Source organism: Mus musculus, chromosome 2, assembly GCF_000001635.26.
Source record: "Mus musculus strain C57BL/6J chromosome 2, GRCm38.p6 C57BL/6J".
NCBI classification, from domain to species: domain Eukaryota; kingdom Metazoa; phylum Chordata; class Mammalia; order Rodentia; family Muridae; genus Mus; species Mus musculus.
The window spans coordinates 133,220,771-133,247,062 of record NC_000068.7 but is presented as its reverse complement, the minus strand read 5'-3'; positions in this window follow the sequence as shown (position 1 = coordinate 133,247,062).

The window sequence follows — 26,292 nt, the reverse complement described above, 5'->3', positions numbered from 1 at the left end:
AGTGACCCTAGAAATTCCACCAGAGAACTCCTAAACCTGATAAACAGCTTCAGTGCAGTAGCTGTATATAAAATTAACTCAAACAAATCAGTGGCCTTTCTCTACACAAAGGATAAACAGGATGAGAAAGAAATTAGGGAAACAACACCCTTCACAATAGTCACAAAAAATATAAAATACCTTGGTGTGACTCTAACTAAGGAAGTGAAAGATCTATATGAGAAGAACTTCAAGTCTCTGAGGAAAGCAATTGAAGAAGATCTCAGAAGATGGAAAGATCTCCCATGCTCATGGATTGGCAAGATTAATATAGTAAAAATGGCTATCTTGCTGAAAGCAATCTACAGATTCGATGCAATCCCCATCAAAATTCCAACTCAATTCTTCACATAGTTAGAAAGGGCAATTTGCAAATTCATCTGGAATAACAAAAAACCTAGGATAGCAAAAACGATTCTCAACAATAAAAGAACCTTTGGGCTAATCACCATGCCTGATCTTAAGCTGTACTACAGAGCAATTGTGATAAAAACTGCATGGTACTGGTACAGCGACAGACAAGTAGATCAATGGAATAGAATTGAAGACCCAGAAATGAACCCACACACCTATGGTCACTTGATCTTTGACAAGAAAGCTAAAATCATCCAGTGGAAAAAAAGACAGCATTTTCAACAAATGGTGCTGGCACAAGTGGCGGTTAGCAGGTAGAAGAATGCTAATTGATCCATTCTTATCTCCTTGTACAAAGCTCAAGTTTAAGTGGATCAAAGACCTCCACATAAAACAGAGACACTGAAATTTATAGAGGAGAAAGTGGGAGAAAGCCTGGAAGATATGGGCACTAGGAAAAAATTTCTGAACATAACACCAATGGCTTATGCTGTAAGATCAAGAATGGACAAATGGCAACTATACTTCTCAACTCAGCAAATGCACACTACCCTGCTTCCATTTCTCTTTCTTGAAAAAAACACTGTATTCGTTTCTTTTATGTTGCTATGATTAAACATCAGGAGCAAGGCAACTGACAGAAGAAAGGATCTAATTGGGCTTACTGTTCCTGAGGGATGCTATTACCATGGTGGAGAGGCAAAGCAGCAAACAGGAAACAGGAAGCCGAGAGCTCACATTTTCAAATACAAGCATGAAGTAAAGAGAGCAAACTGGAAAGAGGACAAGGCTCATTAATCTCTAAGCCCACCCTCAGTGGTGCACTACCTCCACCAAGGCTACACCTCCTACACCTGCCAGACAGCAGTACTAATGGGGGACCAAGTGTTCACCTACCCAATCTGACAGGGAATATAGTTCTCACTCAAACTACCACAAACACCCTGACTCCAAACAACATTAGGGAGGAAAGGATTTGTTCAGACCACTGTTTCACATTTCAGCCCATTGTAGACGAGAATTCAAGGTAGGAGCTCAAGCAGTTAGTCATACCTCATTCACAGTCGAGAACAGAAAGGACCTGATGCACCCATCATTGTGTCTGTTTACTAGCTAGCTTTCATTGCCTTTCTCTTGTCTCATAGTTCTGGGCTCCTGAACTAAGGAAGGGTTCCATCCACAATGGGCTGGGTCCTTCTCCACCAATTAACAATCAAGACAATCTCCATACTGACATACCCTCATACTAGTCTGATCTAAGCATTTCCCCAATTGAGGATCTCTTAGGTGATTCTAGGTTATAACAAGCAGGTATTTAAAGCTAACCAGAAGTGTTGACTATTTGTTGAGATAATAAGCTTTCTTTTCCAAATGAGATTTTTTAGTGTATTTTTATTTGTTCATTCAGTTTTTTTTTCTTTCCATTTTTTATTAGGTATTTAGCTCATTTACATTTCCAATGCTATACCAAAAGTCCCCCATACCCACCCACCCCCACTCCCCTACCCGCCAACTCCCCCTTTTTGGCCCTGGCGTTCCCCTGTTCTGGGGCATATAAAGTTTGCGTGTCCAATGGGCCTCTCTTTCCAGTGATGGCCGACTAGGCCATCTTTTGATACATATGCAGCTAGAGTCAAGAGCTCCGGGGTACTGGTTAGTTCATAATGTTGATCCACCTATAGGGTTGCAGATCCCTTTAGCTCCTTGGGTACTTTCTCTAGCTCCTCCACTGGGAGCCCTGTGATCCATCCATTAGCTGACTGTGAGCATCCACTTCTGTGTTTGCTAGGCCCCGGCATAGTCTCACAAGAGACAGCTACATCTGGGTCCTTTCGATAAAATCTTGCTAGTGTATGCAATGGTGTCAGCGTTTGGATGCTGATTATGGGGTGGATCCCTGGATATGGCAGTCTCTACATGGTCCATCCTTTCATCTCAGCTCCAAACTTTGTCTCTGTAACTCCTTCCAAGGGTGTTTTGTTCCCACTTCTAAGGAGGGGCATAGTGTCCACACTTCAGTCTTCATTTTTCTTGAGTTTCATGTGTTTAGGAAATTATATCTTATATCTTGGGTATCCTAGGTTTTGGGCTAACATCCACTTATCAGTGAGTACATATTGTGTGAGTTCCTTTGTGAATGTGTTACCTCACTCAGGATGATGCCCTCCAGGTCCATCCATTTGGCTAGGAATTTCATAAATTCATTCTTTTTAATAGCTGAGTAGTACTCCATTGTGTAGATGTACCACATTTTCTGTATCCATTCCTCTGTTGAGGGGCATCTGGGTTCTTTCCAGCTTCTGGCTATTATAAATAAGGCTGCTATGAACATAGTGGAGCATGTGTCCTTCTTACCAGTTGGGGCATCTTCTGGATATATGCCCAGGAGAGGTATTGCTGGATCCTCCGGTAGTCCTATGTCCAATTTTCTGAGGAACCGCCAGACTGATTTCCAGAGTGGTTGTACAAGCCTGCAATCCCACCAATAATGGAGGAGTGTTCCTCTTTCTCCACATCCTCGCCAGCATCTGCTGTCACCTGAATTTTTGATCTTAGACATTCTGACTGGTGTGAGGTGGAATCTCAGGGTTGTTTTGATTTGTATTTCCCTGATGATTAAGGATGTTGAACATTTTTTCAGGTGCTTCTCTGCCATTCGGTATTCCTCAGGTGAGATTTCTTTGTTCAGTTCTGAGCCCCATTTTTTAATGGGGTTATTTGATTTTCTGAAGTCCACCTTCTTGAGTTCTTTATATATGTTGGATATTAGTCCCCTATCTGATTTAGGATAGGTAAAGATCCTTTCCCAATCTGTTGGTGATCTCTTTGTCTTATTGACGGTGTCTTTTGCCTTGCAGAAACTTTGGAGTTTCATTAGGTCCCATTTGTCAATTCTCGATCTTACAGCACAAGCCATTGCTGTTCTGTTCAGGAATTTTTCCCCTGTGCCCATATTTTCAAGGCTTTTCCCCACTTTCTCCTCTATAAGTTTCAGTGTCTCTGGTTTTATGTGAAGTTCTTTGATCCATTTAGATTTGACCTTAGTACAAGGAGATAAGTATGGATCGATTCGCATTCTTCTACATGATAACAACCAGTTGTGCCAGCACCAATTGTTGAAAATGCTGTCTTTCTTCCACTGGATGGTTTTAGCTCCCTTGTCGAAGATCAAGGGACCATAGGTGTATGGGTTCATTTCTGGGTCTTCAATTCTATTCCATTGGTCTACTTGTCTGTCTCTATACCAGTACCATGCAGTTTTTACCACAATTGCTCTGTAGTAAAGCTTTAGGTCAGGCATGGTGATTCCACCAGAGGTTCTTTTATCCTTGAGAAGAGTTTTTGCTATCCTAGGTTTTTTGTTATTCCAGATGAATTTGCAAATTGCTCCTTCTAATTCGATGAAGAATTGAGTTGGAATTTTTATGAGGATGGCATTGAATCTGTAGATTGCTTTTGGCAAGATAGCCATTTTTACAATGTTGATCCTGCCAATCCATGAGCATGGGAGATCTTTCCATCTTCTGAGATCTTCTTTAATTTCTTTCTTCAGAGACTTGAAGTTTTTATCATACAGATCTTTCACTTCCTTAGTTAGAGTCACGCCAAGATATTTTATATTATTTGTGACTATTGAGAAGGGTGTTGTTTCCCTAATTTCTTTCTCAGTCTGTTTATTCTTTGTGTAGAGAAAGGCCATTGACTTGTTTGAGTTAATTTTATATCCAGCTAATTCACTGAAGCTGTTTATCAGGTTTAGGAGTTCTCTGGTGGAATTTTTAGGGTCACTTATATATACTATCATATCATCTGCAAAAAGTGATATTTTGACTTCCTCTTTTCCAATTTGTATCCCCTTGATCTCCTTTTGTTGTTGAATTGCTCTGGCTAATACTTCAAGTACTATGTTGAAAAGGTAGGGAGAAAGTGGGCAGCCTTGTCTAGTCCCTGATTTTAGTGGGATTGCTTCCAGCTTCTCTCCATTTACTTTGATGTTGGCTACTGGTTTGCTGTAGATTGTTTTTATCATGTTTAGGTATGGGCCTTGAATTCCTGATCTTTCCAGAACTTTTATCATGAATGGGTGTTGGATCTTGTCAAATGCTTTTTCTGCATCTAACAAGATGATCATGTGGTTTTTGTCTTTGAGTTTGTTTATATAGTGGATTACATTGATGGATTTTCGTATATTAAACCATCCCTGCATCCCTGGAATAAAACCTACTTGGTCAGGATGGATGATTGCTTTAATGTGTTCTTGGATTCGGTTAGCGAGAATTTTATTGAGGATTTTTGCATCGATATTCATAAGAGAAATTGGTCTGAAGTTCTCTATCTTTGTTGGATCTTTCTGTGGTTTAGGTATCAGAGTAATAGTGGCTTCATAAAATGAGTTGGGTAGAGTACCTTCTACTTCTATCTTGTGAAAAAGTTTGTGCAGAACTGGAAGTAGATCTTCTTTGAAGGTCTGATAGAACTCTGCACTAAACCCGTCTGGTCCTGGGCTTTTTTTGGCTGGGAGACTATTTATAACTGCTTCTATTTCTTTAGGGGATATGGGACTGTTTAGAAGGTCAACTTGATCCTGATTCAACTTTGGTACCTGGTATCTGTCCAGAAATTTGTCCATTTCATCCAGGTTTTCCAGTTTTGTTGAGTATAGCCTTTTGTAGAAGGATCTGATGGTGTTTTGGATTTCTTCAGGATCTGTTGTTATGTCTCCCTTTTCAGTTCTGATTTTGTTAATTAGGATTTTGTCTCTGTGCCCTCTAGTGAGTCTAGCTAAGGGTTTATCTATCTTGTTGATTTTCTCAAAGAACCAACTCCTCGTTTGGTTAATTCTTTGAATAGTTCTTCTTGTTTCCACTTGGTTGATGTCACCCCTGAGTTTGATTATTTCCTGCCGTCTACTCCTCTTGGGTGAATTTGCTTCCTTTTTTTCTAGAGCTTTTAGATGTGTTGTCAAGCTGCTAGTATGTGCTCTCTCCCGTTTCTTCTTGGAGGCACTCAGAGCTATGAGTTTCCCTCTTAGAAATGCTTTCATTGTGTCCCAAAGGTTTGGGTACGTTGTGGCTTCATTTTCATTAAACTCTAAAAAGTCTTTAATTTCTTTCTTTATTCCTTCCTTGACCAAGGTATCATTGAGAAGAGTGTTGTTCAGTTTCCACGTGAGTTTTGGCTTTCTGTTATTTTTTTGTTATTGAAGATCAGCCTTAGTGCATGGTGATCTGATAGGATACATGGGACAATTTCAATATTTTTGAATCTGTTGAGGCCTGTTTTGTGACCTATTATGTGGTCAATTTTGGAGAAGGTACCATGAGGTGCTGAGAAGAAGGTATATCCTTTTGTTTTAGGATAAAATGTTCTGTAGATATCTGTCAGATCCATTTGTTTCATCACTTCTGTTAGTTTCAGTGTGTCCCTGTTTAGTTTCTGTTTCCATGATCTGTCCATTGGTGAAAGTGGTGTGTTGAAGTCTCCCACTATTATTGTGTGAGGTGCAATGTGTGCTTTGAGCTTTACTAAAGTTTCTTTAATGAATGTGGCTGCCCTTGTATTTGGAGCATAGATATTCAGAATTGAGAGTTCCTCTTGGAGGATTTTACCTTTGATGAGAACGAAGTGCCCCTCCTTGTCTTTTTTGATGACTTTGGGTTGGAAGTCAATCTTATCAGATATTAGGATGGCTACTTCAGCTTGTTTCTTCATACCATTTGCTTGGAAAATTGTTTTCCAGCCTTTTATTCTGAGGTAGTGTCTATCTTTTTCTCTGAGATGTGTCTCCTGTAAACAGCAAAATGTTGGGTCTTGTTTGTGTAGCCAGTTTGTTAGTCTATGTCTTTTTATTGGGGAGTTGAGACCATTGATGTTAAGAGATATTAAGGAAAAGTAATTGTTGCTTCCTGTTATTTTTGTTGTTAAAGTGGCATTCTGTTCTTGTGGCTGTCTTCTTTTAGGTTTGTTGAGGGATTACCTTCTTGTTTTTTCTAGGGCATTGTTCCCGTTCTTGTATTGTTTTTTTTTTTTTTCTGTTATTAACCTTTGAAGGGCTGGATTCGTGGAGAGATAATGTGTGAATTTGGTTTTGTCGTGGAATACTTTGGTTTCTCCATCTATGGTAATTGAGAGTTTGGCTGGGTATAGTAGCCTGGGCTGGAATTTGTGTTCTCTTAGTGTCTGTATAACATCTGTCCAGGCTCTTCTGGCTTTCATAGTCTCTGGTGAAAAATCTGGTGTAATTCTGATAGGCTTGCCTTTGTATGTTACTTGACCTTTTTCCCTTACTGCTTTTAGTATTCTATCTTTATTTAGTGCATTTGTTGTTCTGATTATTATGTGTCGGGAGGAATTTCTTTTCTGGTCCAGTCTATTTGGAGTTCTGTAGGCTTCTTGTATGTTCATAGGTATCTCTTTCTTTATATTTGGGAAGTTTTCTTCAATAATTTTGTTGAAGATGTTTGCTGGTCCTTTGAGTTGAAAATCTTCATTCTCATCCACTCCTATTATCCGTAGGTTTGGTCTTCTCATTGTGTCCTGGATTTCCTGGATATTTTGAGTTAGGATCTTTTTGCATTTTCCATTTTCTTTGATTGTTGTGCCAATGTTCTCTATGGAATCTTCTGCACCTGAGATTCTCTCTTCCATCTCTTGTATTCTGTTGCTGATGCTCAAATCTATGGTTCCAGATTTCTTTCCTAGGGTTTCTATCTCCAGTGTTGCCTCACTTTGAGTTTTCTTTATTGTGTCTACTTCCCTTTTTAGGTCTAGTATGGTTTTGTTCATTTCCATCACCTGTTTGTATGTTTTTTCCTCTTTTTCTGTAAGGACTTCTACCTGTTTGATTGTGTTTTCCTGTTTTTCTTTAAGGACTTGTAACTCTTTAGCAGTGTTCTCCTGTATTTCTTTAAGTGATTTATTAAAGTCCTTCTTGATGTCCTCTACCATCATCATGAGATATGCTTTTAAATCTAGGTCTAGGTTTTCGGGTGTGTTAGGGTGCCCTGGACTGGGCGAAGTGGGAGTGCTGGGTTCTGATGATGGTGGTCTTGGTTCCTGTTAGTAGGATTCCTACGTTTACCTTTCGCCATCTGGTAATCTCTGGAGTTAGTAGTTATAGTTGACTCTATTTAGAGATTGTTCTTCTGGTGATTCTGTTACCGTCTCTCAGCAGACCTGGGAGACAGATTCTCTTCTCTGAGTTTCAGTGCTCAGAGCACTCTCTGCTGGCAAGCTCTCTTACAGGGAAGGTGCGCAGATATCTTGTTTTTAGACCTCCTCCTGTGCAGACTAAATTCCTAAGTTCCAGGGAGTCCTGGAACCAAGATGGAGACCGCTGCTCCTGAGGCTGAGGCCGCCTCCCGAGCCAGGCGGACACCTGTCCTCTGGTCCGGACGGTGGCCGGCTGTCTGCCTGTTCATTCAGTTTTAGTTGTGGGGTGTGTGTGTGTGTGTGTGTGTGTGTGTGTGTGTCTGTCTGTCTGTCTGTCTGTCTGTTTGTCTGTCTGTGGTATGCAGGCCAGTGTATACATTCAGAAGCCAGAGTGGCCACTGGTTATCCTCCTCTATCACCCGCTGCTTACTCATTTAATGCAACATCTCTCTCTGAGCCTAGAGCTCTTGGTTCAGGCAGTGAACCTAGATGCCAGCAATCTCCAGCAATCACTTGTTTCTGTCCTCTGCAGAGCTGGATTACAGGGATTGCAGCTTGTGCTGTGGGTGTCATCATCTCTATTCTGGTCCTCATGTCTGCAGAGCAAGCATTCTTGAGCCATCTCTCTAGCTCTTTAAATGAGAATTTGGGTTACCAAAGATTGAATTCACATGTCAATCTGTTTACAGAGCAAGCCTTTTCTCTAGACTGAGAGGAAGACCACATACTTTCAAGCATGCTACCTTTGTCCAGTATGGTAGCCTCCACTCACGTGAAACTATTAAAATACATTCAAATTTACTTATTTTGACTAAAATTTAAAATGCAGAAGAACATCATCCTCCTTTTTACGCAGTTCTGGATTCCTCAAAAGAAACAATCGAATATATAACTAAATTCTGCTGTTGCATTCTTCTAAAGAAGTGTAACTCCTCCCAAGTCATCATTGATTATAACTCAGATCCATCAACTACTGTCAGCTTCTTTCCATATGCCATTATTTCTCCCTAAGTATGCTTTGGTCTGGCTTTTGTGAGCTCTTCCTTGGAAAATTTGCAAGTGATGTCACTTATGGAAATTACATACTGCCAGTTTAAAACAGTGTGTCACTTTCTGCCAAGGTGACTTGCAAAGATACTTACTAACATGCATTTATGACTTTTGACAGTCTGGGGTCAGCTTTCCTTCCCAGTCATAGTCTCTCTCTCTCTCTCTCTCTCTCTCTCTCTCTCTCTCTCTCTCTCCCCTCCCTCCCTCCCTCCCTCTCTCTCCCTTTCTCCCTCTTTCTCTGCCCCGTTTCTTTTTCACAATCTCATTTTTCATGATTCCCTCAATATCCCGAGTCTCCATGCATCTGCTTTGCAATGATTTTCAAAAGTGTGCCTATTTGTGATGCTATTTTAGCTCTGAATCATATATGGTCAACACTTGTGTTTCCACCATCTTATTTTTATTAAATGGTAACGTATTAAGGAGTGCATTTCTCTTTTACCATAAAATAAACTTTGAGGACCAAGGGTTTACATTGTGTCACTCATGCTCTGCTGAAGTTAGGACAACACAGTTGTATCAGGAGAGAGGAGCTTGTACACATACTTGTGCATGTGAAATAAAGTATTAATTATGTATATATTGTGTGTGCATATGTGAATGTGTATAGATGTATAAGTTCTTATTGAATAAATTAATTCATGAGTAAGTCTTACTGTAGTCTCATAGGTTTGCCTTGGCATATTTCTTTATTTTCACTATTCAGGATATCATATAGGAAAATAATGTATTATGCTGAAGACCACTCATCAACAAAGATACAAAACTTGCTTTCAAAGGCAACCGCTTCTTTCAAAAGGTCACTGTATTTGGTCTCTTTCTTTGCCTTGCTACTTTTCATATTAAAATATGTCTGAATATGTGTCTTCCATGGTCTAAGTTTATTTTGTGAGACAGACATGTACATTTCTTTTCTTTTTGGTTTGTGTTATATCACAAGTTGGTCTTGCTACAAGGTCAGACCCAGGCTTGAACTTTCTATCCACTCACTTCTGCCCATGGAGTGCTGGGACCATCATATCCAGTTAAAAATATCTTTTATTTGACAGCGTCTGAGCGACATTGTATGATAGAACAGTAGCTTGTGTCAATATTCAAGGACACACAGCTCTAGCAAAGAAGGAATGTGGAGTTCACATCCACTTAATTCAGGCAGAAGTGCCAAGCTTAATAAGTTAGACAGCTTTAGAAATGATGCGAAAAACCTTTTTGTCTGCCCTGCCATGATGTTGACACAGATTTCAGTGTTCAATTCTTAAGTCCTCTAAAGGAGAGAACTCCATTAAGTTCACAATAACTCATGTTGAGGAGAAAGACAGGGCGTTTGAATAATCCTGAGTAATAAATAAGAGTTATTTAAGTTGAATGTTAAAATATGTTTTAACATTCTAATATGTGTGCCAAACTTGCTATTGGTTCTATTTTGTAGAAGCCGTAGCTCCATGTTGGGTGAGTTTATATTTTGGTCCAAATCTTTCAGATTAGCATTGGCCTACTTTCTTCTCCCATCTTGCTTGGCATTAACTGGTAAAAGTTGTGTTGTCTCCCCCAACCTCTCTGGTGTACAAGAAAAAAGAAATGGTAGGGCATTTAAGTTTCAAATGTTCTTTTCTGAATGAAAACCAAGACTCTCTGAGGGGCACCAGCCTGATGGCTGAGCACATTGGGTGCAAACCCAACTCTGTCCTCTTCATTCTGTTTTTTATCCCAAATCTTAGTTCCACTTTTATACAGTTGCTGACGGCTTCTCCTCATTAATTAGTGCATACTCTTTTGCTTTTGTATTATATGTTGCAAACGAAGCAAGCCATCCCATTATGTTTCCATAAGTGACTACAGTCTTTTGATCACATCCACACCCTCTCACTCCTTCTTACTTACTCTGTTTCTTCTTCACTTCCCCTCTACATCGCTAGCACTCTCCCCATCTTAGTTTCCCTTCTATTTTTATCACTGTATACTCTTTAGAAAGGAACTCAGGGGGAAAGGTATATTTTGTCTCCTACTTCAAGGGTATAGTCCATCATGATGGAGAAATCAAATCACCAGAAACTTGAAGCAGTTGGTCACGTTATGTCCAGAGTCAGCAAGGAGACGGCAGCAACGCTGCACCTGCTCAGTGACTTTCTTCATAAGCCAGGTTCAGAATCTCAGTCAGAAATGGTGTCACCTACACTGGGTGGGTCTTCCTCTATCAATGAAATAATCAAGGTAATCCCCTACAAATGTATCCAGACACCCATATCCCAGATTATTTTAGATTCTATGAAGACAGAAATTAACAGTAACCAGTACAGATCCACTCCATTCCAACTTGAACTCAAACATAACATTTTGAAGTCATAACCTTTCATCCCTTGTTCCATGGGATCATGACAACATTGCAATGTGAAATACATTCAGACTAACATTAAATGCCTCTATAGTTTTTTAACAATCCCAGTACTTTAAAAAAAATCAAAATCTCTTAACTGTGAATTACTATAAAATCAAAACAAGTTACATCCTGCCAGTATACAGTGACACAGAGCATGCATTCTCAAAAGCAGAAGGATCAGGACATAGCAAGATGTGATCAGATCAAAATCCGGTAGTGAAAACAGCAAATCCTACATCTTTGAGTATGGCCTTTTGGATTTGTGAGAAAACTGACTGAGTTTCAAAGTGCCCACATGCACACACACACACACACACACACACACACACACCCTAATCTCTGCCATCTGCAGGACACATAGGCATTCTCTTATGCTGGCTTCACTCCCATGCTCACAGCTCTCTTTGGCAGATGCCCTACAGTTCTTTTATCACCAACATTTCAGAGGCTGCACTATATATAATCCAGCCTTCACCTTTACAGTTTCACACAGTGGCCTTTGAGGGTCTCATTGCAGGGACTCTAACCTGCCCACACACCATCTGCTCTCTGAAACAATGAAGTAAGACTCCGTGAACACTTCAATCTCCATCTTTCATGCTTCCAAAATCAGTACCGCATGGTCTGGACAACACTGCTGAGGTTCATTGCCAGATTAGGTTTTAGCTTAGTCTCCTGGGACCACAGTTACATCAGCTTCTATGTGCTAGCCTGGGGAGACAAAGCATACTTTTAGGCAATTGCTTTGGAGGAGCAGGGAAAGCCCCTAACCACATTCTCGGCTGAGGAGTTCTCCTTTCACATAAATTTTCACCTTTGCAAGTAGAAGCCATTGATGGGTGATGGTTAATGACTAAAGGATTATGGGCTATGGGAGAAGTCTTTTCCTCCAGGCACCTCTCCCACTGTCCCAGTGATTATTTTCCTTGTCCAGAACTTTAAGATTGTTCATGCATGTTTCTTCTGTAAAATAAACCCATCCATTAATAACTTGAAATTCAACATTACTCAAGCTCTTGGGACATGGGCAGAAGGAAGACAGATTCTTGGTCAAAATATCGCACACAAGTAGTACCAGCCCTATTCCTTGTGAAGTCTATATTCCCCTCTGAAGTTTCATGAGCCTAGCCCTTCCTTCCTTTCCATATTTCCCAACTTTCATTTCTTCTAAGTTCCCACCAGAAGTGTGCATTAAGTTATCTTTACTGTCTTTCAGGGCTTTTCTACCCCAATGTTCCAACTTGATCTACATTCCTCCTATAAAATAAAACAAAACAATACTCCAATAGTCTGAGAACCACCTGGTCTGCAGTTTATCCAGCAACAGCCTTTTTCTTTCTGTTTTTAGACAGTCTCATTATGCAGCCCTGAAAGGCCTAGAAGGCAGTATGTAGACCAGTCTGGTCTCTAACTCAGAGAGCTTTGCCTCTGCCTCCTGCTTCCTGCCTCCTGCCTCCTGCCTCCTGCCTCCTGCCTCCTGCCTCCTGCCTCCTGCCTCCTGCCTCCTGCCTCCTGCCTCCTGCCTCCTGCCTCCTGCCTCCTGCCTCCTGCCTCCTGCCTCCTGCCTCCTGCCTCCTGCCTCCTGCCTCCTGCCTCCTGCCTCCTGCCTCCTGCCTCCTGCCTCCTGCCTCCTGCCTCCTGCCTCTGCCAAGAGAGCTGGAATTGAAGGCATGCAGGGATACACACACACACACACACACACACACACACACACACACACACACAGCTCAGACTACTTCCTCTTAACAATTTATTCCCAGTTTCTCTTTTGTTGGTGTACTAAAATACTCTGCCAAAGACAACTTAATAGATAACGGATTTATTCTGGCTCACAGTTTAAGGGCATGGTTCATCAACCAGCGAGATCAAGGCAGCAGGAGCTTGAAGTAGCTGATCAGATTGCATCCCTAATCAAGAAACAGAGGGATGGCAGCGCAACTGCTGTCTCTGTTGCTGCTGCTGCTGCTGCCTCTGCCTCTGCCTCTGCTGCTGCTGCTGCTGCTGCTGCTGCTGCTGCTGCCGCTGCTGCTGCTGCTGCTGCTGCTGCTGCCGCTGCCGCTGCCGCTGCTGCCGCTGCCGCTGCTGCTGCTGCCGCTGCCGCTGCTGCCGCTGCTGCTGCCGCTGCCTCTGCTGCTGCTGCCTCTGCTGCTGCTGCTGCTGCTGCTGCCACTGCTGCTGCTGCTGCTGCTGCCTCTGCTGCTGCTGCTGCTGCTGCTGCTGCTGCTGCCTCTGCTGCTGCTGCCGCTGCCGCTGCTGCTGCTGTCTCTGCTGCTGCTGCTGCTGCTGCTGCCGCTGCTGCTGCTGTCTCTGCTGCTGCTGCTGCTGCTGCTGCTGCTGTCTCTGCTGCTGCTGCTGCTGCTGCCTCTGCTGCTGCTGCTGCTGCTGCCGCTGCTGCTGCTGCTGCTGCTGTTCAACCCCCTCTCTCCATGTTAATTCAGAATCCCTACCAGAAAATGGGGCTACCCACGAGAGATGGATCTTCCCTCATCAAATAATCAAAGTAAACCTGCACAGGCCTGCCCAGAGTCCTATCTCTCAGATGATTCTAGATTCTACCAACTTCCTTCCTTCTACTTGCATGTCCTTTGACATATAAAAGAGGCATGGGAAACTTGTTTTAGTGAACCATCTTTTTTCAGTTAACAGTAGGATCTCCCGCTCCTTCTATTTTCCTGTAAATGGCATGATCTCATTCTCACTTATGGTTTCCTAAGACTACATTTTGTATAGGTAGATACATATAGATAAATGTTCTTATCAATTTATTGTTGGGGGGGAACACTTAGGCTGATTCCATAATTTGGCTACAGTTAATAGTTAACTACTTTTCTCATTGCTAATTATATTTATAGTTACTATTTGGAAAAGTATTCTTTTTGCCTAGTGTGTTCACTAAAGGACTGTCGTTGGTTTTTACTTGGAGCTTGAGCCTCTTTGACAGTTGCTTTCAAGTGACAGTTTACCCTGAGAGAGAATTTCTGTTTAGTAATACCAATAAGGGAATGCTATGTACCCAAGTAAACTCTCTTTTTACATATGTGGAAATGTGCTGTGCTCACGCTCAATCTCAAGCAACAGCTTACCTCCACATAGACTGCCAGCTTCTCCCCTGTGCATGCTAAGAGTACCACTCCTTTTCTAAGCTCCTATGTTTGAAGATGAGAGAGTAGCCATTAGCCTAATTGTCATTCCAATCAGGAGGTAGTTCTTCTCCCCAATGTATCCTTGTTGTCTTCACTTATTCTTTCTGAATATATTTCATTTAATCTATTTGATGTTAATATTCAATTTCTACCTGACCATAGTCTTATTATGTAGCCCAGGATAACTCTAAACTTAGAGCATTTCTACTGGCCCAAGCTCCCAGGTTCTGGCATTACAGGTGTGCATCACCATACTCAGCTACTGGTCCATTAATATTTCCTTTCAACTCTCCCTCTCATCTGCTTACCAACTGTAGATCTATCTATCTATCTATCTATCTATCTATCCATCCATCCATCCATCCATCCATCCATCTATCTATCTATCTATCTATCTATCTATCTATCTATCTATCCATCCATCTATTCATCCATCTATCTAGCCATCTATCTATCCATCCATCTATCTATCTATCTATCTATCTATCTATCCATCCATCCATCTATTCATCCATCTATCTAGCCATCTATCTATCTATCCATCCATCCATCCATCCATCTATCTATCTATCTATCTATCTATCTATCTATCTATCTATCTATCTATCCATCTATCTATCCATCCATCTATCTAATCTATCGGTCTATAGATGTACTTTATGTACTTATATAGCCTTTCCCTGTATTTTTCATATCCTAATTTCTCTCCTATCATCTTTATTGTCTTTACCAAGTCTTTGCAGCATTATGGAGTTAGTTCATCATTAATATCATTTCAGTCACAAATTTTATTTTTACCATGAGTAAGCAACCAGACAACTTTTAGATTTCAATAGCATACATTTCTTTAATACCCAGTTTTTCTTATTGACTTTTCTCTGTCCCTATCTTCCTTAATACATAGCTGAATGCTGTTATGCTTCCTGTTTTCCTCAAATATATTTATTATGAATGAACTATCATTTGAAATTTATCAGGGTTTACTTTCTGCTCAGATTGTTGACCTTATCAGCTGCCTTTTTGCTGCTAAACATTTCCTCATTTGGTCCTGGAGGAGACTCTTTAAGGCTTGTGATTAAGCAAAGGTTACAAGGCTCAAAAAAGCCAACAACTCACAAGTCTCAAGGAGCTTCGGAAACTTAACAGATTCACAAAGCTTTGTAAGCACTAGCAATTGCAGGAGTAGCAAATGGAGCGACTCAGACCACGGAGCACCTGCAAGTGTGCAGGGCATTCAAGGGATAAAACTTTCAGGAATCACCACTCATACTCAGTGGGTTTTTCGGTGATCCATTGCCTCTCAATCATCATGCTCCTGTAAGGCTCCACACACACACCAGAAATCTCACTGGTTCAACTAAGCTAGACGTGAGTGGGTTTTCTGCTCTTCCTAAAAAAAAAAAAACAAAACAAAAAAAAAACAAAAAAAAAAAAAAAAAAAAAACGGTACCTTCTCTGTGGTATAAATGCTCATTTGCATTTAGCATGGTAGTTTTCAAGTTTATTCTGATTTTCCCAGAATCAATGTTGTTCTTGGAACATCGGATGCTGGTACCGGAAATGCCTCACACAGAGTAAAAGCAGACAGACAGTGATCTAAAGCAAGTCTATCATGGCACACTTCCCTCATTCTGGCTAGTGCTTTAAACTTTAACTACATTAAGGTCTCAAGGATGGTGCACCCAACTCTACAGTCTCTATAACAATGCAAGGCTTTCCACCTATGGTGAGCCATCACTGAATGTAAGACTCCCCAGCATTTTTGCAGAAGCCCAGGGTACATGAACTCATATTGGTACTTCAGGGCCTTTGCGTGACAGAAATTCCACACAATCTTCACTTATGTATATAGACATAAATTCCTTCTCAAGCATAAGCTGGTTCTATAACCATCAACCTTCAGGCAACAAGCAGCTGACCATTCATCTCTCTCCATCCTAGGAGCACAGCAGACTCCCTGGGTCCTACCCTCCCTTACTGGCCATAACTTACTCTCCATCTCATAGGACACCTACATGTTTCTAATATTTAAAATATCATCCACTATGACATCATTTTGAACAGACAGAAAGGCCAAGTTCCACAAAACCATTCTGTCCAAAAACTGCTGTCAAAAACGAGAGACATGACACACTTTACTTGTAGACAGCCTTACAAGAGTTCTTCAAAGCCCTTCTTGTCAGTGTGGTCTCTGCTCATATTATACACCAGCTATTTAACAGATAAAAGGAATTTATCCACCCTTGGGAACTTTGTTATTCTTCTATTCCAAGTACTGGAAATACAGTTGAAGAACAGGATTAAGCACGAATCATGCACACAGGCATCTCTTCATTTACAGAATAAACTCCACAGGAATGTTGCTATTTCATCAGCATATGGATTCTGGAGGGTAGGGGATCCATTCATCTCTACATGCTAAGCTCACAGCCCAATGCTTATCACACAGAGGACATACAAAATATTTTGACTAAAGTTGCTGGAACTGTAAGGATAGCTTCTTGAGATTTTTTTTTTTTTTTGGAGTCTGATTATTTTCATTTTATAAATATTTGCAACATGTTTGACAGCATATCAGAAGACAAATAAAAGCAAACAAAACAGAATAAAACTTTAAAGGCAGACATGGGAATGACCCAAACAATCTAGTAAAGACATTTATGTGTTGATAGACCCCAAGAGTATCATTACATCATGACATGATAAAAAGCAAAAATTCATGATGATTCTCTTTTTTTTATTGGATATTTTCATAATTTACATTTCAAATGTTATCCCTTTTCCTGATTTCCCCTCCAAAAACGCCTCCCTCTATCTCCTCCCCCACCCCCCAGCTCACCAAACCACCCAGTTTGGCTGCCTGGCCCTGGCAGTCCCCTACATTGGGGCATTGATGTCTGTCTAGGCCATCCTCTGTTATATATGCAGCTGGAGCCATGAGTCCCACCATGTGTACCCTTTGGCTGGTGGTTTAGTCCCAGGGAGCTCTGTGGGTATGAGTTAGCTCATATTGTTGTTCCTCCTAATGGGCTGATAACCCCCTCAATTCCTTGGGTCCTTTCTCTAGCTCCTTCATTGGGTACCCTGTGCTCAATCCCATGGATGGCTGTGAGTATCCACTTCTGTATTTGTGAGGCACTGGCAGAGCCTCTCAGGAGACAGCTATATCAGGCTCCTGCCAGCAAGCACTTGTTGACATCCACAGTAGTGTCTGGATTTGGTGATTATATATGGGATGGTTCCCCAGGTGAAAGAGTCTCTGGATGGTCATTCCTTTAGTTTCTGCTCCACACTTTGTCTCTGTAACTCCTTCCATGACTGTTTTGTTCACCCTTCAAAGAAGGATCAAAGTATCCACACTTTGGTCTTCTTTCTTTCTTCTTGAGTTTCATGTGGTTTGTGAATTGTATCTTGGGCATTCTGAGCTTCTGGCCGAATATCCACTTATCAGTGAGTGCATATCATGTGTGTTCTTTTGTGATTGGGTTACCTCACTCAGGATGATACCCTCCAGATCCATCCATGTGTCTAAGAATTTCATAAATTCATTGTTTTTAATAGCTGAGTAGTACTTCATTGTGTAAATGTACCACATTTTCTGTATCCATTCCTCTGTTAAGGGACATCTGGGTTCTTTCCAGCTTCTGGCTATTATAAATAAGTCTGCTTTGGTCATAGTGGAGCATGTGTCCTTATTACATGTTGGAGCATCTTCTGGGTATATGCCCAGGAGTGGTATTGCTGCATCTTCTGGTAGTACTATGTCCAATTTTCTAAGGAACCGCCAGACTGATTTCCAGAGTGGTTGTACCAGCCTGCAATCCTACCAGCAATGGAGGAGTGTTCCTCTTTCTCCACATCCTCGCCAGCATCTGCTGTCACCTGAATTTTTGATCTTAGCCATTCTGACTGGTGTGAGGTAGAATCTCAGGGTTATTTTGATTTGCATTTCCCTGATATCTGTGGGAAGCCACATGTGCCGTTGCAGAGTGGCACTGACTACTGCTGGCCACCACGCATAAGATTGGACAAACAACCAATGTGTACATATGCAGTAAAGTTTTTTGCAAAGACACTGCCTGGCCCAGGCATGATAATGAGGTTCTGTAAGGTACTGAGAGTATAACCAATCAGATGTGAGACATGCAAATGAGGTATGATAATGAGGTTCTGTAAGGTACTGAGAGTATAACCAATCAGATGTGAGACATGCAAATGAGGTATGATAATGAGGTTCTGTAAGGTACTGAGAGTATAACCAATCAGATGTGAGACATGCAAATGAGGTATGATAATGAGGTTCTGTAAGGTACTGAGAGAGAGTAGCCAATCAGATGAGGAACATGCAAATGAGGCTTAGTGCATAACCAATCCGGGTGTGAGACACGCCCCTCCTAGGCCTATAAAAGCAGCACCAGTTCTGGGCTCGAAGTCTTTTCACCTCTACAATCAAGCTCTCCCAATAAACGTGTGCAGAAGGATCCTGTTGCAGCGTCGTTCTTCCTGGCCAGTCGAGCGCGCGCAAGAGATATCTAAGGATGTTGAACATTTTTTAGGTGCTTCTCAGCCATTCAGTATTCCTCAGTTGAGAATTATTTGTTTAGCTCTGTACCCCATTTTTAATAGGGTTATTTGTTTTTCTGGAGTCTAACTTCTTGAGTTCATTGTATATATTGGATATTAGCACTCCATCAGATTTAGGATTGGTAAAGATCTTTTCCCAATCTGTTGGTTGCCTTTTGGTCTTATTTACAGTGTCCTTTGCCTTACAGAAGCTCTGCAATTTTATGAGGTCCCATTTGTCCATTCTTGATCTTACAGCACAAGCCATTGGTGTTCTGTTCAGGAATTTTCCCCCTTTGCCCATATCTTCAAGGCTCTTCCCCACTTTCTCCTCTATAAGTTCTAGTGTCTCTGGCTTTATGTGGAGTTCCTTGATCCACTTAGACTTGAGCTTTGTACAAGGAGATAAGAATGAATCAATTCGCATTCTTCTACATGATAACCGTCACTTGTGCCAGCACCATTTGTTGAAAATGCTGTCTTTTTTCCCACTGGATGGTTTTAGCTCCTTTGTCAAAGATCAAGTGACCATAGGTGTATGGGTTTATTTCTGGGTCTTCAATTCTATTCTATTGATCTACCTGCCTGTCACTGCACCAATACCATGCAGTTTTTATCACAATTGCCCTGTAGTGCAGCTTGAGGTCAGGTATGGTGATTCCACCAGAAGTTCTTTTATTGTTGAGAACAGTATCCTAGGTTTTTTGTTATTCCAGATGAATTTGCAAATTGCCCTTTCTAACTCTGTGAAGAATTGAGTGGGAATTTTGATGGGGACTGCATTGAATCTGTAGATTGCTTTCAGCAAGATAGCCATTTTTACTATACTAATCCTGCCAATCTATGAACATGGAAGATCTTTCCATCTTCTGAGATCTTCTTTGATTTCTTTCTTCAAAGACTTGAAGTTCTTATCATACAGATCTTTCACTTCCTTAGTTAGAGCCACACCAAGGTATTTTATATTATTTGTGACTATTGTGAAGGGTGTTGTTTCCCTACTTTCTTTCTCAGCCTTTTTATCCTTTGTGAAGAGAAAGGCCACTGATTTGTTTGAAATAATTTTATATACAGCTATTTCACCAAAGCTGTTTATCAGGTTTAGGAGTTCTCTGGCAGAATTTTTGGGTCACTTATGTATACTATCATATTGTCTATATGACATCTGCCCAGGATCTTCTGGTTTCATAGTCTCTCAGAGAAGTCAGGTGTAATTCTGATAGGTTTGCTTTTATATGTTACATGACCTTTTTCCTTTACTGCTTTTAATATTCTTTCTTTGTTTTGTGCATTTGGTGTTTTGATTATTATGTGAAGGGAGGAATTTCTTTTCTGGTACAAACTATTTGGCGTTCTGTAGGATTCTTGTATGTTCATAGGCATCTCTTTTTTTAGGTTGAAGAAGTTTTCTTCTGTAATTTTGTTAAAGATATTTACTGGTCCTTTAAGTTGGAAATCTTCCTTCTCATCTATACCTATTTTCCTTAGGTTTGGTCTTCTCATTGTGTCCTGGATTTTCTGGATGTTTTGGGTTAGGATCTTTTTGCATTTCACATTTTCTTTGACTGTTGTGTCAATGTTTTCTATGGTGTCTTCTGCACCTGAGATTCTCTCTTCTATCTTTTGTATTCTGTTGGTGATGCTTGCATCTACGGTTCCTGACTTCTTTCCTAGGATTTCTATCTCCAGAGTTGTCTCCTTTTGTGATTTCTTTTTTGTTTCTACTTCCATTTTTAGAACCTGGATGTTTTTGTTCAATTCCTTCACTTGTGTTTTCCTGTAATTCTTTAAGGGTTTTTTGTGTTTCCTCTTTAAGGGCTTCTACCTCTTTACCTGTGTTCTACTGTAATTCTTTAAGGGAGTTATTTATGTCCTTCTTAAAGTCCTCCATCATCATCATGAGAAGTGACTTTAGATCCGTATCATGATTTTCTGGTGTGCTGGTGTATCCAGGACTTGCTATGGTGGGAGAATTGGGTTCTGATGATGCCAAGTAACCTTGGTTTCTGTTGCTTCTGTTCTTATGCTTGCCTCCTGCCATCTGATTATCTCAACTGCTCCCTGCCCTCACTATATCTGATTGAAGCCTGTCCTGCCTGTAATCCCGGTTGAGTCAGAACTCCTCAGAGTCCAGCTTTCTCTGTGATCCTGTGATTCTGGGATCCTGGGATCCTGAGATTCTGGGTGTGTCAGAGTTCCTGGGAGTTAAGCTTCCTCTGTGATCCTGAGATCCTGATGTGACCAAGCTCCTGGGGTCCTGGGATCCTAAGATCCTGGATGTGTTAGAGGGCCTGGCAGTGGTACCTCCTCTGGGGGCCATGGGGCTGTCTGCTGAAATCACAACCAAGGTAGACCAGTGCCAACTGAAAGGAACTCAAGCCACTGGTCTGGTGGAGTTCCTGTGACCCTGACTTCTGCTGGTCCCAGTCACTCCTGGTGTTGTTCGAACAGATATTGTGTTCTACTCACCAGTGATTCTAAGATCCTGGGTGTGCTAGGGCACCTGGGGAATGGAGAGTCTGTTAGGGACCATGGAACTCTCCACTGAGTTTGTGCCCAAGGTGGCCTGGTGCTGGTGCCAACCAGAAGGACCATAATGATTCTCTTGGTTCAGGAAGAAAAGAATAAATTGCATGTGCTTTGCTTCAAACAATGGAATAATAAAGTATTTGTTTTAGAATGATTCCTATATATAATGAGTAAAACTTTTAGAATGGTGTTTATGTGTGAGTATTGTAAACTCTCAACTGTTTGTGACATTCAATTATTGTAAACGATGCTTTCTTTGAATGTAAAAATATTTCCACATAATGAAATCTCAGTTACCCACCTTCATGATGAGAAAGATTGGTTTCATAAACATTTTCTTCTCGATAATAAACTTCAAGCAAACCACAATGCTGTGCTTTGTGGAATCTGAGCTATAAATAATTTGATCCCTATATCTTCCTCAGAGATGTAGCTACATCTTAAGGCTTGCTGGAACAGAGAAGTCTTTTCTTTCTACAAAAAAATGTTTAGCTTCTTACTGATTAGTTTCTTTGTCAATCTGTCAAAAGCTAAAGTTATCTGGAAAAAGCAACCTCAGTTGAGAAACTGCCTCCCTGAGATTGTCTGTAGGCAAGTCTGGGAGGAATTTTTTTGATTAATGATTGATGTGGGAGGGTCCAGCCCACTAGGGTTGGTGTCACCCTTGGACAAGTGGTCCTGAGTGCTATAAGAGAGCTGGCTAAGCTGAGACTAGAAAGATGGCTCAACTGTTAAGAGTACTGACTGCTCTTTCAGAGGACCCTGGTTCAATTCCCAGCACCCACATGGCAGCTTACAACTGTCTGTAACCCTAGTTCCAGGGAATTCAACACCCTCACACAGACAAGTGTGCAAGCAAGACACCAGTGCACATAAAATAAAAATAAATTTAAAGTATACATTTTAAATTTTATAGAAATATTATATACATATTATTTATTATATTAATTATATATTATATATTGAGCAAGCCATGGAAAGCAAGCCAGTAAGCTGTATCCCTTCATGGCCTCTGCATCAGTTCCTGCCTCCAGTTAACTGTCCTGCCTTCCTTCATGATGGACTATGTACTGCAAAATGAAAATAAACCCCTCTGCCAAGATGCTTCTAATCATGACACTCATCATAGCAATAGAAAGCAAATCAGAGCAGCCTCTCCACTATGAACTTCTTTTGGGTTTGCTTGCCCATCCTAGCTTTCCCTTTGATTTTCCAATCTCCTCTGCCCTCCACCCTCCATAGACATCACCACTGAATGGCTCCAAAGCACCAAGGTTCTTCACCTCAATCCTACTTCCAGCCACCAGAAGCTCCACCTCCTGAGAATTAACCAGGCAAGCTCTAGTGAGAACTGCCCAGATGAAAAGCAGATGCAAGGGAGGGGAAAGAATGGCAAGAAACAGATGATGACAAAAGAGTGGGCAGAGGCAGTGAAGGAGCCCCAGTGGATGTGTACTATTGACAAGGAGGAGTACTGTAGACCTGTGGCAAAACCTCTCTATGCTCCTGGTGGGAATGTTGACAGTGTGCAGAGAACATTGACCACAGTTTCCTCCTCCAGGATGTTTATAGCTTCAAACTGTTCCCCTACAGAGGCCTCCTACTGAGAAGAGCTAATCACATCTCCTGTGCTGTGTAGATGATAGAGGCACAGAGGCTCCTGGTTGCTTTGTGATAGATATCTTCTATCAGAGTGAGCACAGAACATTGGATCCCAGCATTTCTGTAAGTGTGCTTGTGTGTCTGTGTGTTCTTTCTTCATTTTTCCATCCCAACGAGGATTCTAAGACCCAGTCATGCTGTTGCAATCTTGGATCTTCAAGTATCTAAGATGTGAAAAAGATTTTTTTCACAGATCTCCACACCTTTATTAGTAAGATCATTTAACTTTTTGTGTCATAATTCTATGATACTTGATTGCTTCTCTAGAAGTATCACAGCTTTTGATGAAATTTTCACCAGATTGCCATACCATCACTGAACCAAACCACAGCAAACACAGGTAAAAATGTAATACTTGGCTTCAAGTACTCATTATTCATAAAATTACAATAAGCCCATCGATTTGAAAAGAAAATAACCAAGGACAAATAATTTAGAAGATGTTCACTGAGGGAAAACTCCAAATCATCAAAACAACTCTGAGGAGCTTTCAAATGCAACACAACTCTGTGAAGTCATAAAACAGTGCTTGTTTGCCCCTTCATTCTTATCAAATTAATGAACACCGAGAGTCTGAAAGGATCATTTATTGGTGAAAATAATGGAAATTGAGGATGTCATGCTGCTGATAAGGGTGTAAATTTATTCAATTATTTAGGAGAGATGTTCTACCTGTCTATTGCAATGCCCAAAATTAATCTGAAAGTTACCTGCTCAAGAACCAGGCAATTTCCTGGAAGGTTGGGAATTATAGTTCTTGGGAAATAACAAAGCCTCATGGGAAAGTAGGGTGGCCTATAGGTTTGTCCTTATAAGGCTCTGCAACATGTGGCTTGAGGCCATTCTCAGGTGAGAAATTCCAGGGAATGGTCCTGACTAAAGTCCATCTCTTGGTCAGTATTTAATATTTAATAAAGCCCTAAAATGGTGGAGTTGTTTGTTTGTTTGCTTGCTTGCTTGTTCTTTCTGGTGAATCACAGGATTACACTATCAATTTAATCAATTCAGCTCTCTTCCTTAAAGCATCCTTACCTGTCTTCACAAAGAAATGTCTGAAGGACATCAGTTACAAAATGATCATAACAAAAAACACTAAAAAAAAAAAAAAAAAACTAAGTAATTACAAGTAAACAGGTTTGGTGACTATGTAATTCATAGACTGAGTTCTACATGTACAGTGAAGATGGGTAGACTAGAGATATCCATGGGCTAACATGGATACATGTCAAACTTCTCGTGATGAATAAGAAATTCAATAACTTATGTTTTAAATACAAAAGACAATATTAACAACCGTGGAGATTTTCTTTTTTGTAAGAAAAACTAGAAAGAATGAATGATTTTCTATCTGCAGCATTACTTAAGAATCCAAAGGGGAAAAAAATCTAGAATAAATGTCAATATTCATCTGTGAAACCAAGTTGATAAATTCAGGGTGTGCACTATATTATTTCTATACTTTTCTAGATTTACTATTTCTATACTTTTTTGTTGATTGATCATTAAATCTTAATACATACATATCATGCATACTTCATAACTAGAATTATGATGCATAAAGAGAAAGTTACAAAAAAAGCTACAGCACATTAAAATGGTTTCAGTGAGAAAAGCAACCAGAGGGCGGTTCTTTTATGTTTCCCAATTTTATACTTAAAAAACCGTATGAAATGTATTGACTTGACTACAAATTTTAAGTAGAAAATTTCCTTTAAAAGCAATTTTAAAAGATAATAAATGGCCCATGTTCCTTTAAGACTACACATTAGTACTGTATGATTAAACATAGCATTGTAAATATTGAATTCAGTGCTTATATAACTTAAATGAGTCACTGTTGATCTACATAGTCAAGTCAATGCTTCTAAAATAGGTTTGTTCTATTTAAAAATATGCTACTCAATTTTGGTGGTAACAAATTCCTTTCTCAAGTAATTACCTTTAAGCCAGCCTCTGGGTTTGTAAGTAATACTTCATGCTGAGGTGGATCCAACTGGAAAAGCCCTCAGGCAGTACGTGGACAGCTAAACAAATAGGTTTTTATAAATAAGTCTATATGCCTCTGCTATTTTTTTTAAAGGTCAGCGGGACTTTGATACATGTTTACAGGGTCAGAATTAGAAGAGAGTTTAGGAATTAGCTCACCCTGTGATCTTACAAAGGCGACACTGACATGCAAAGAGCTTAAGCACTTAATGCCACCAGCCAGGGAGCAGAGCCACCTCCACATGCCAGGTGTTTGGTGTGTACACTACTGAATGAGACACCTGACTTTTGGGAGGAACTTCAAACATCTCAGAGTTCTGGACTGTAATGCTCCTTCAACATTACAGTCCCTGGGTTGTGGTTTAAACATGAAATGTTCTCAAGCAGGCTCATATATTGAATGCTTGGCCCCTAAGTGGGAGTATAGTTGACAAGTTTGTGGCAACCTTGGAAGCTGGGGCAGAATAGAGGCAGTAGGTCCCAGGGACTATACTTTGAAGGTTACCCTGCTACCCTACCCCTTCCTCAATCTGCTTTCAATCCACCACCAAGGGAAGACGGTCCTCCACACATCTTCAGGAGAACGGTCTGCCCAAGGACATAGGGCCACGAGCCTAAACTCCTTGAACCCATCCAAAAATTAAACTTTCATCCTTTCAAGATCTTATGTCAGATATTCTGACATAGGAATGAAAAACTGAACAATACAGCCATGCAGTCTGTGTCCACTTTTCCCTCAGGGTAGCTAGGCCCATTGCAACCAGGGCTGGACTGGAGGGAGAAGCTTACCTGGGCACGGGTGGGTGCAGGTGCATCTTGGTTCATGCTGCATGCACAGGCAAAGAACACACACACACACACACACACACACACACACACACACACACGGAAACAGCTTTAGAGAACTAGTTCAGTTCAATGTGGAGCAGGGAAGGAAAAGCTATTTATGTCCCTGGGGAGGTGGCCAGGGTCTCTGAGGCAAGTTTTGTGTGGCCATGTACAATTAACCCGACAGGGCTGTTGGAAGATGCTTCATCTACACACTCAGGGGCTGGGGTTGGGGGCTTATAAGGTCAAACAAGTAGCTCGGGTAATAAATTCCTACTAGGATTGATAGATAGGCACCAGGTTGTTAAAGAAGAAGGAGCCAAGATACTCCAACCCAGATACTCATCTGAAGTATCTGGGGTTGAACTTTCCTCAGTAACCCTGGGCCACTGCGGTCCCACAGAGCCAGAGTTCAGAATCCTTTCAGATTCCCAGACTAGTGAGCCTCCTTCATGCTCCATCCTTCTTTTCCCTCTGTTCCTTCTTCCAATGCACAGGAAATACTCCGGGATCGCTTGCTATTATATAAGTGCAAAGAGGGCCTCTGTGGACCCTTTCTGCATGCAGCTCACAGCTGTATAGTCTAGAACTCTGTGATCCGAGTGTCAA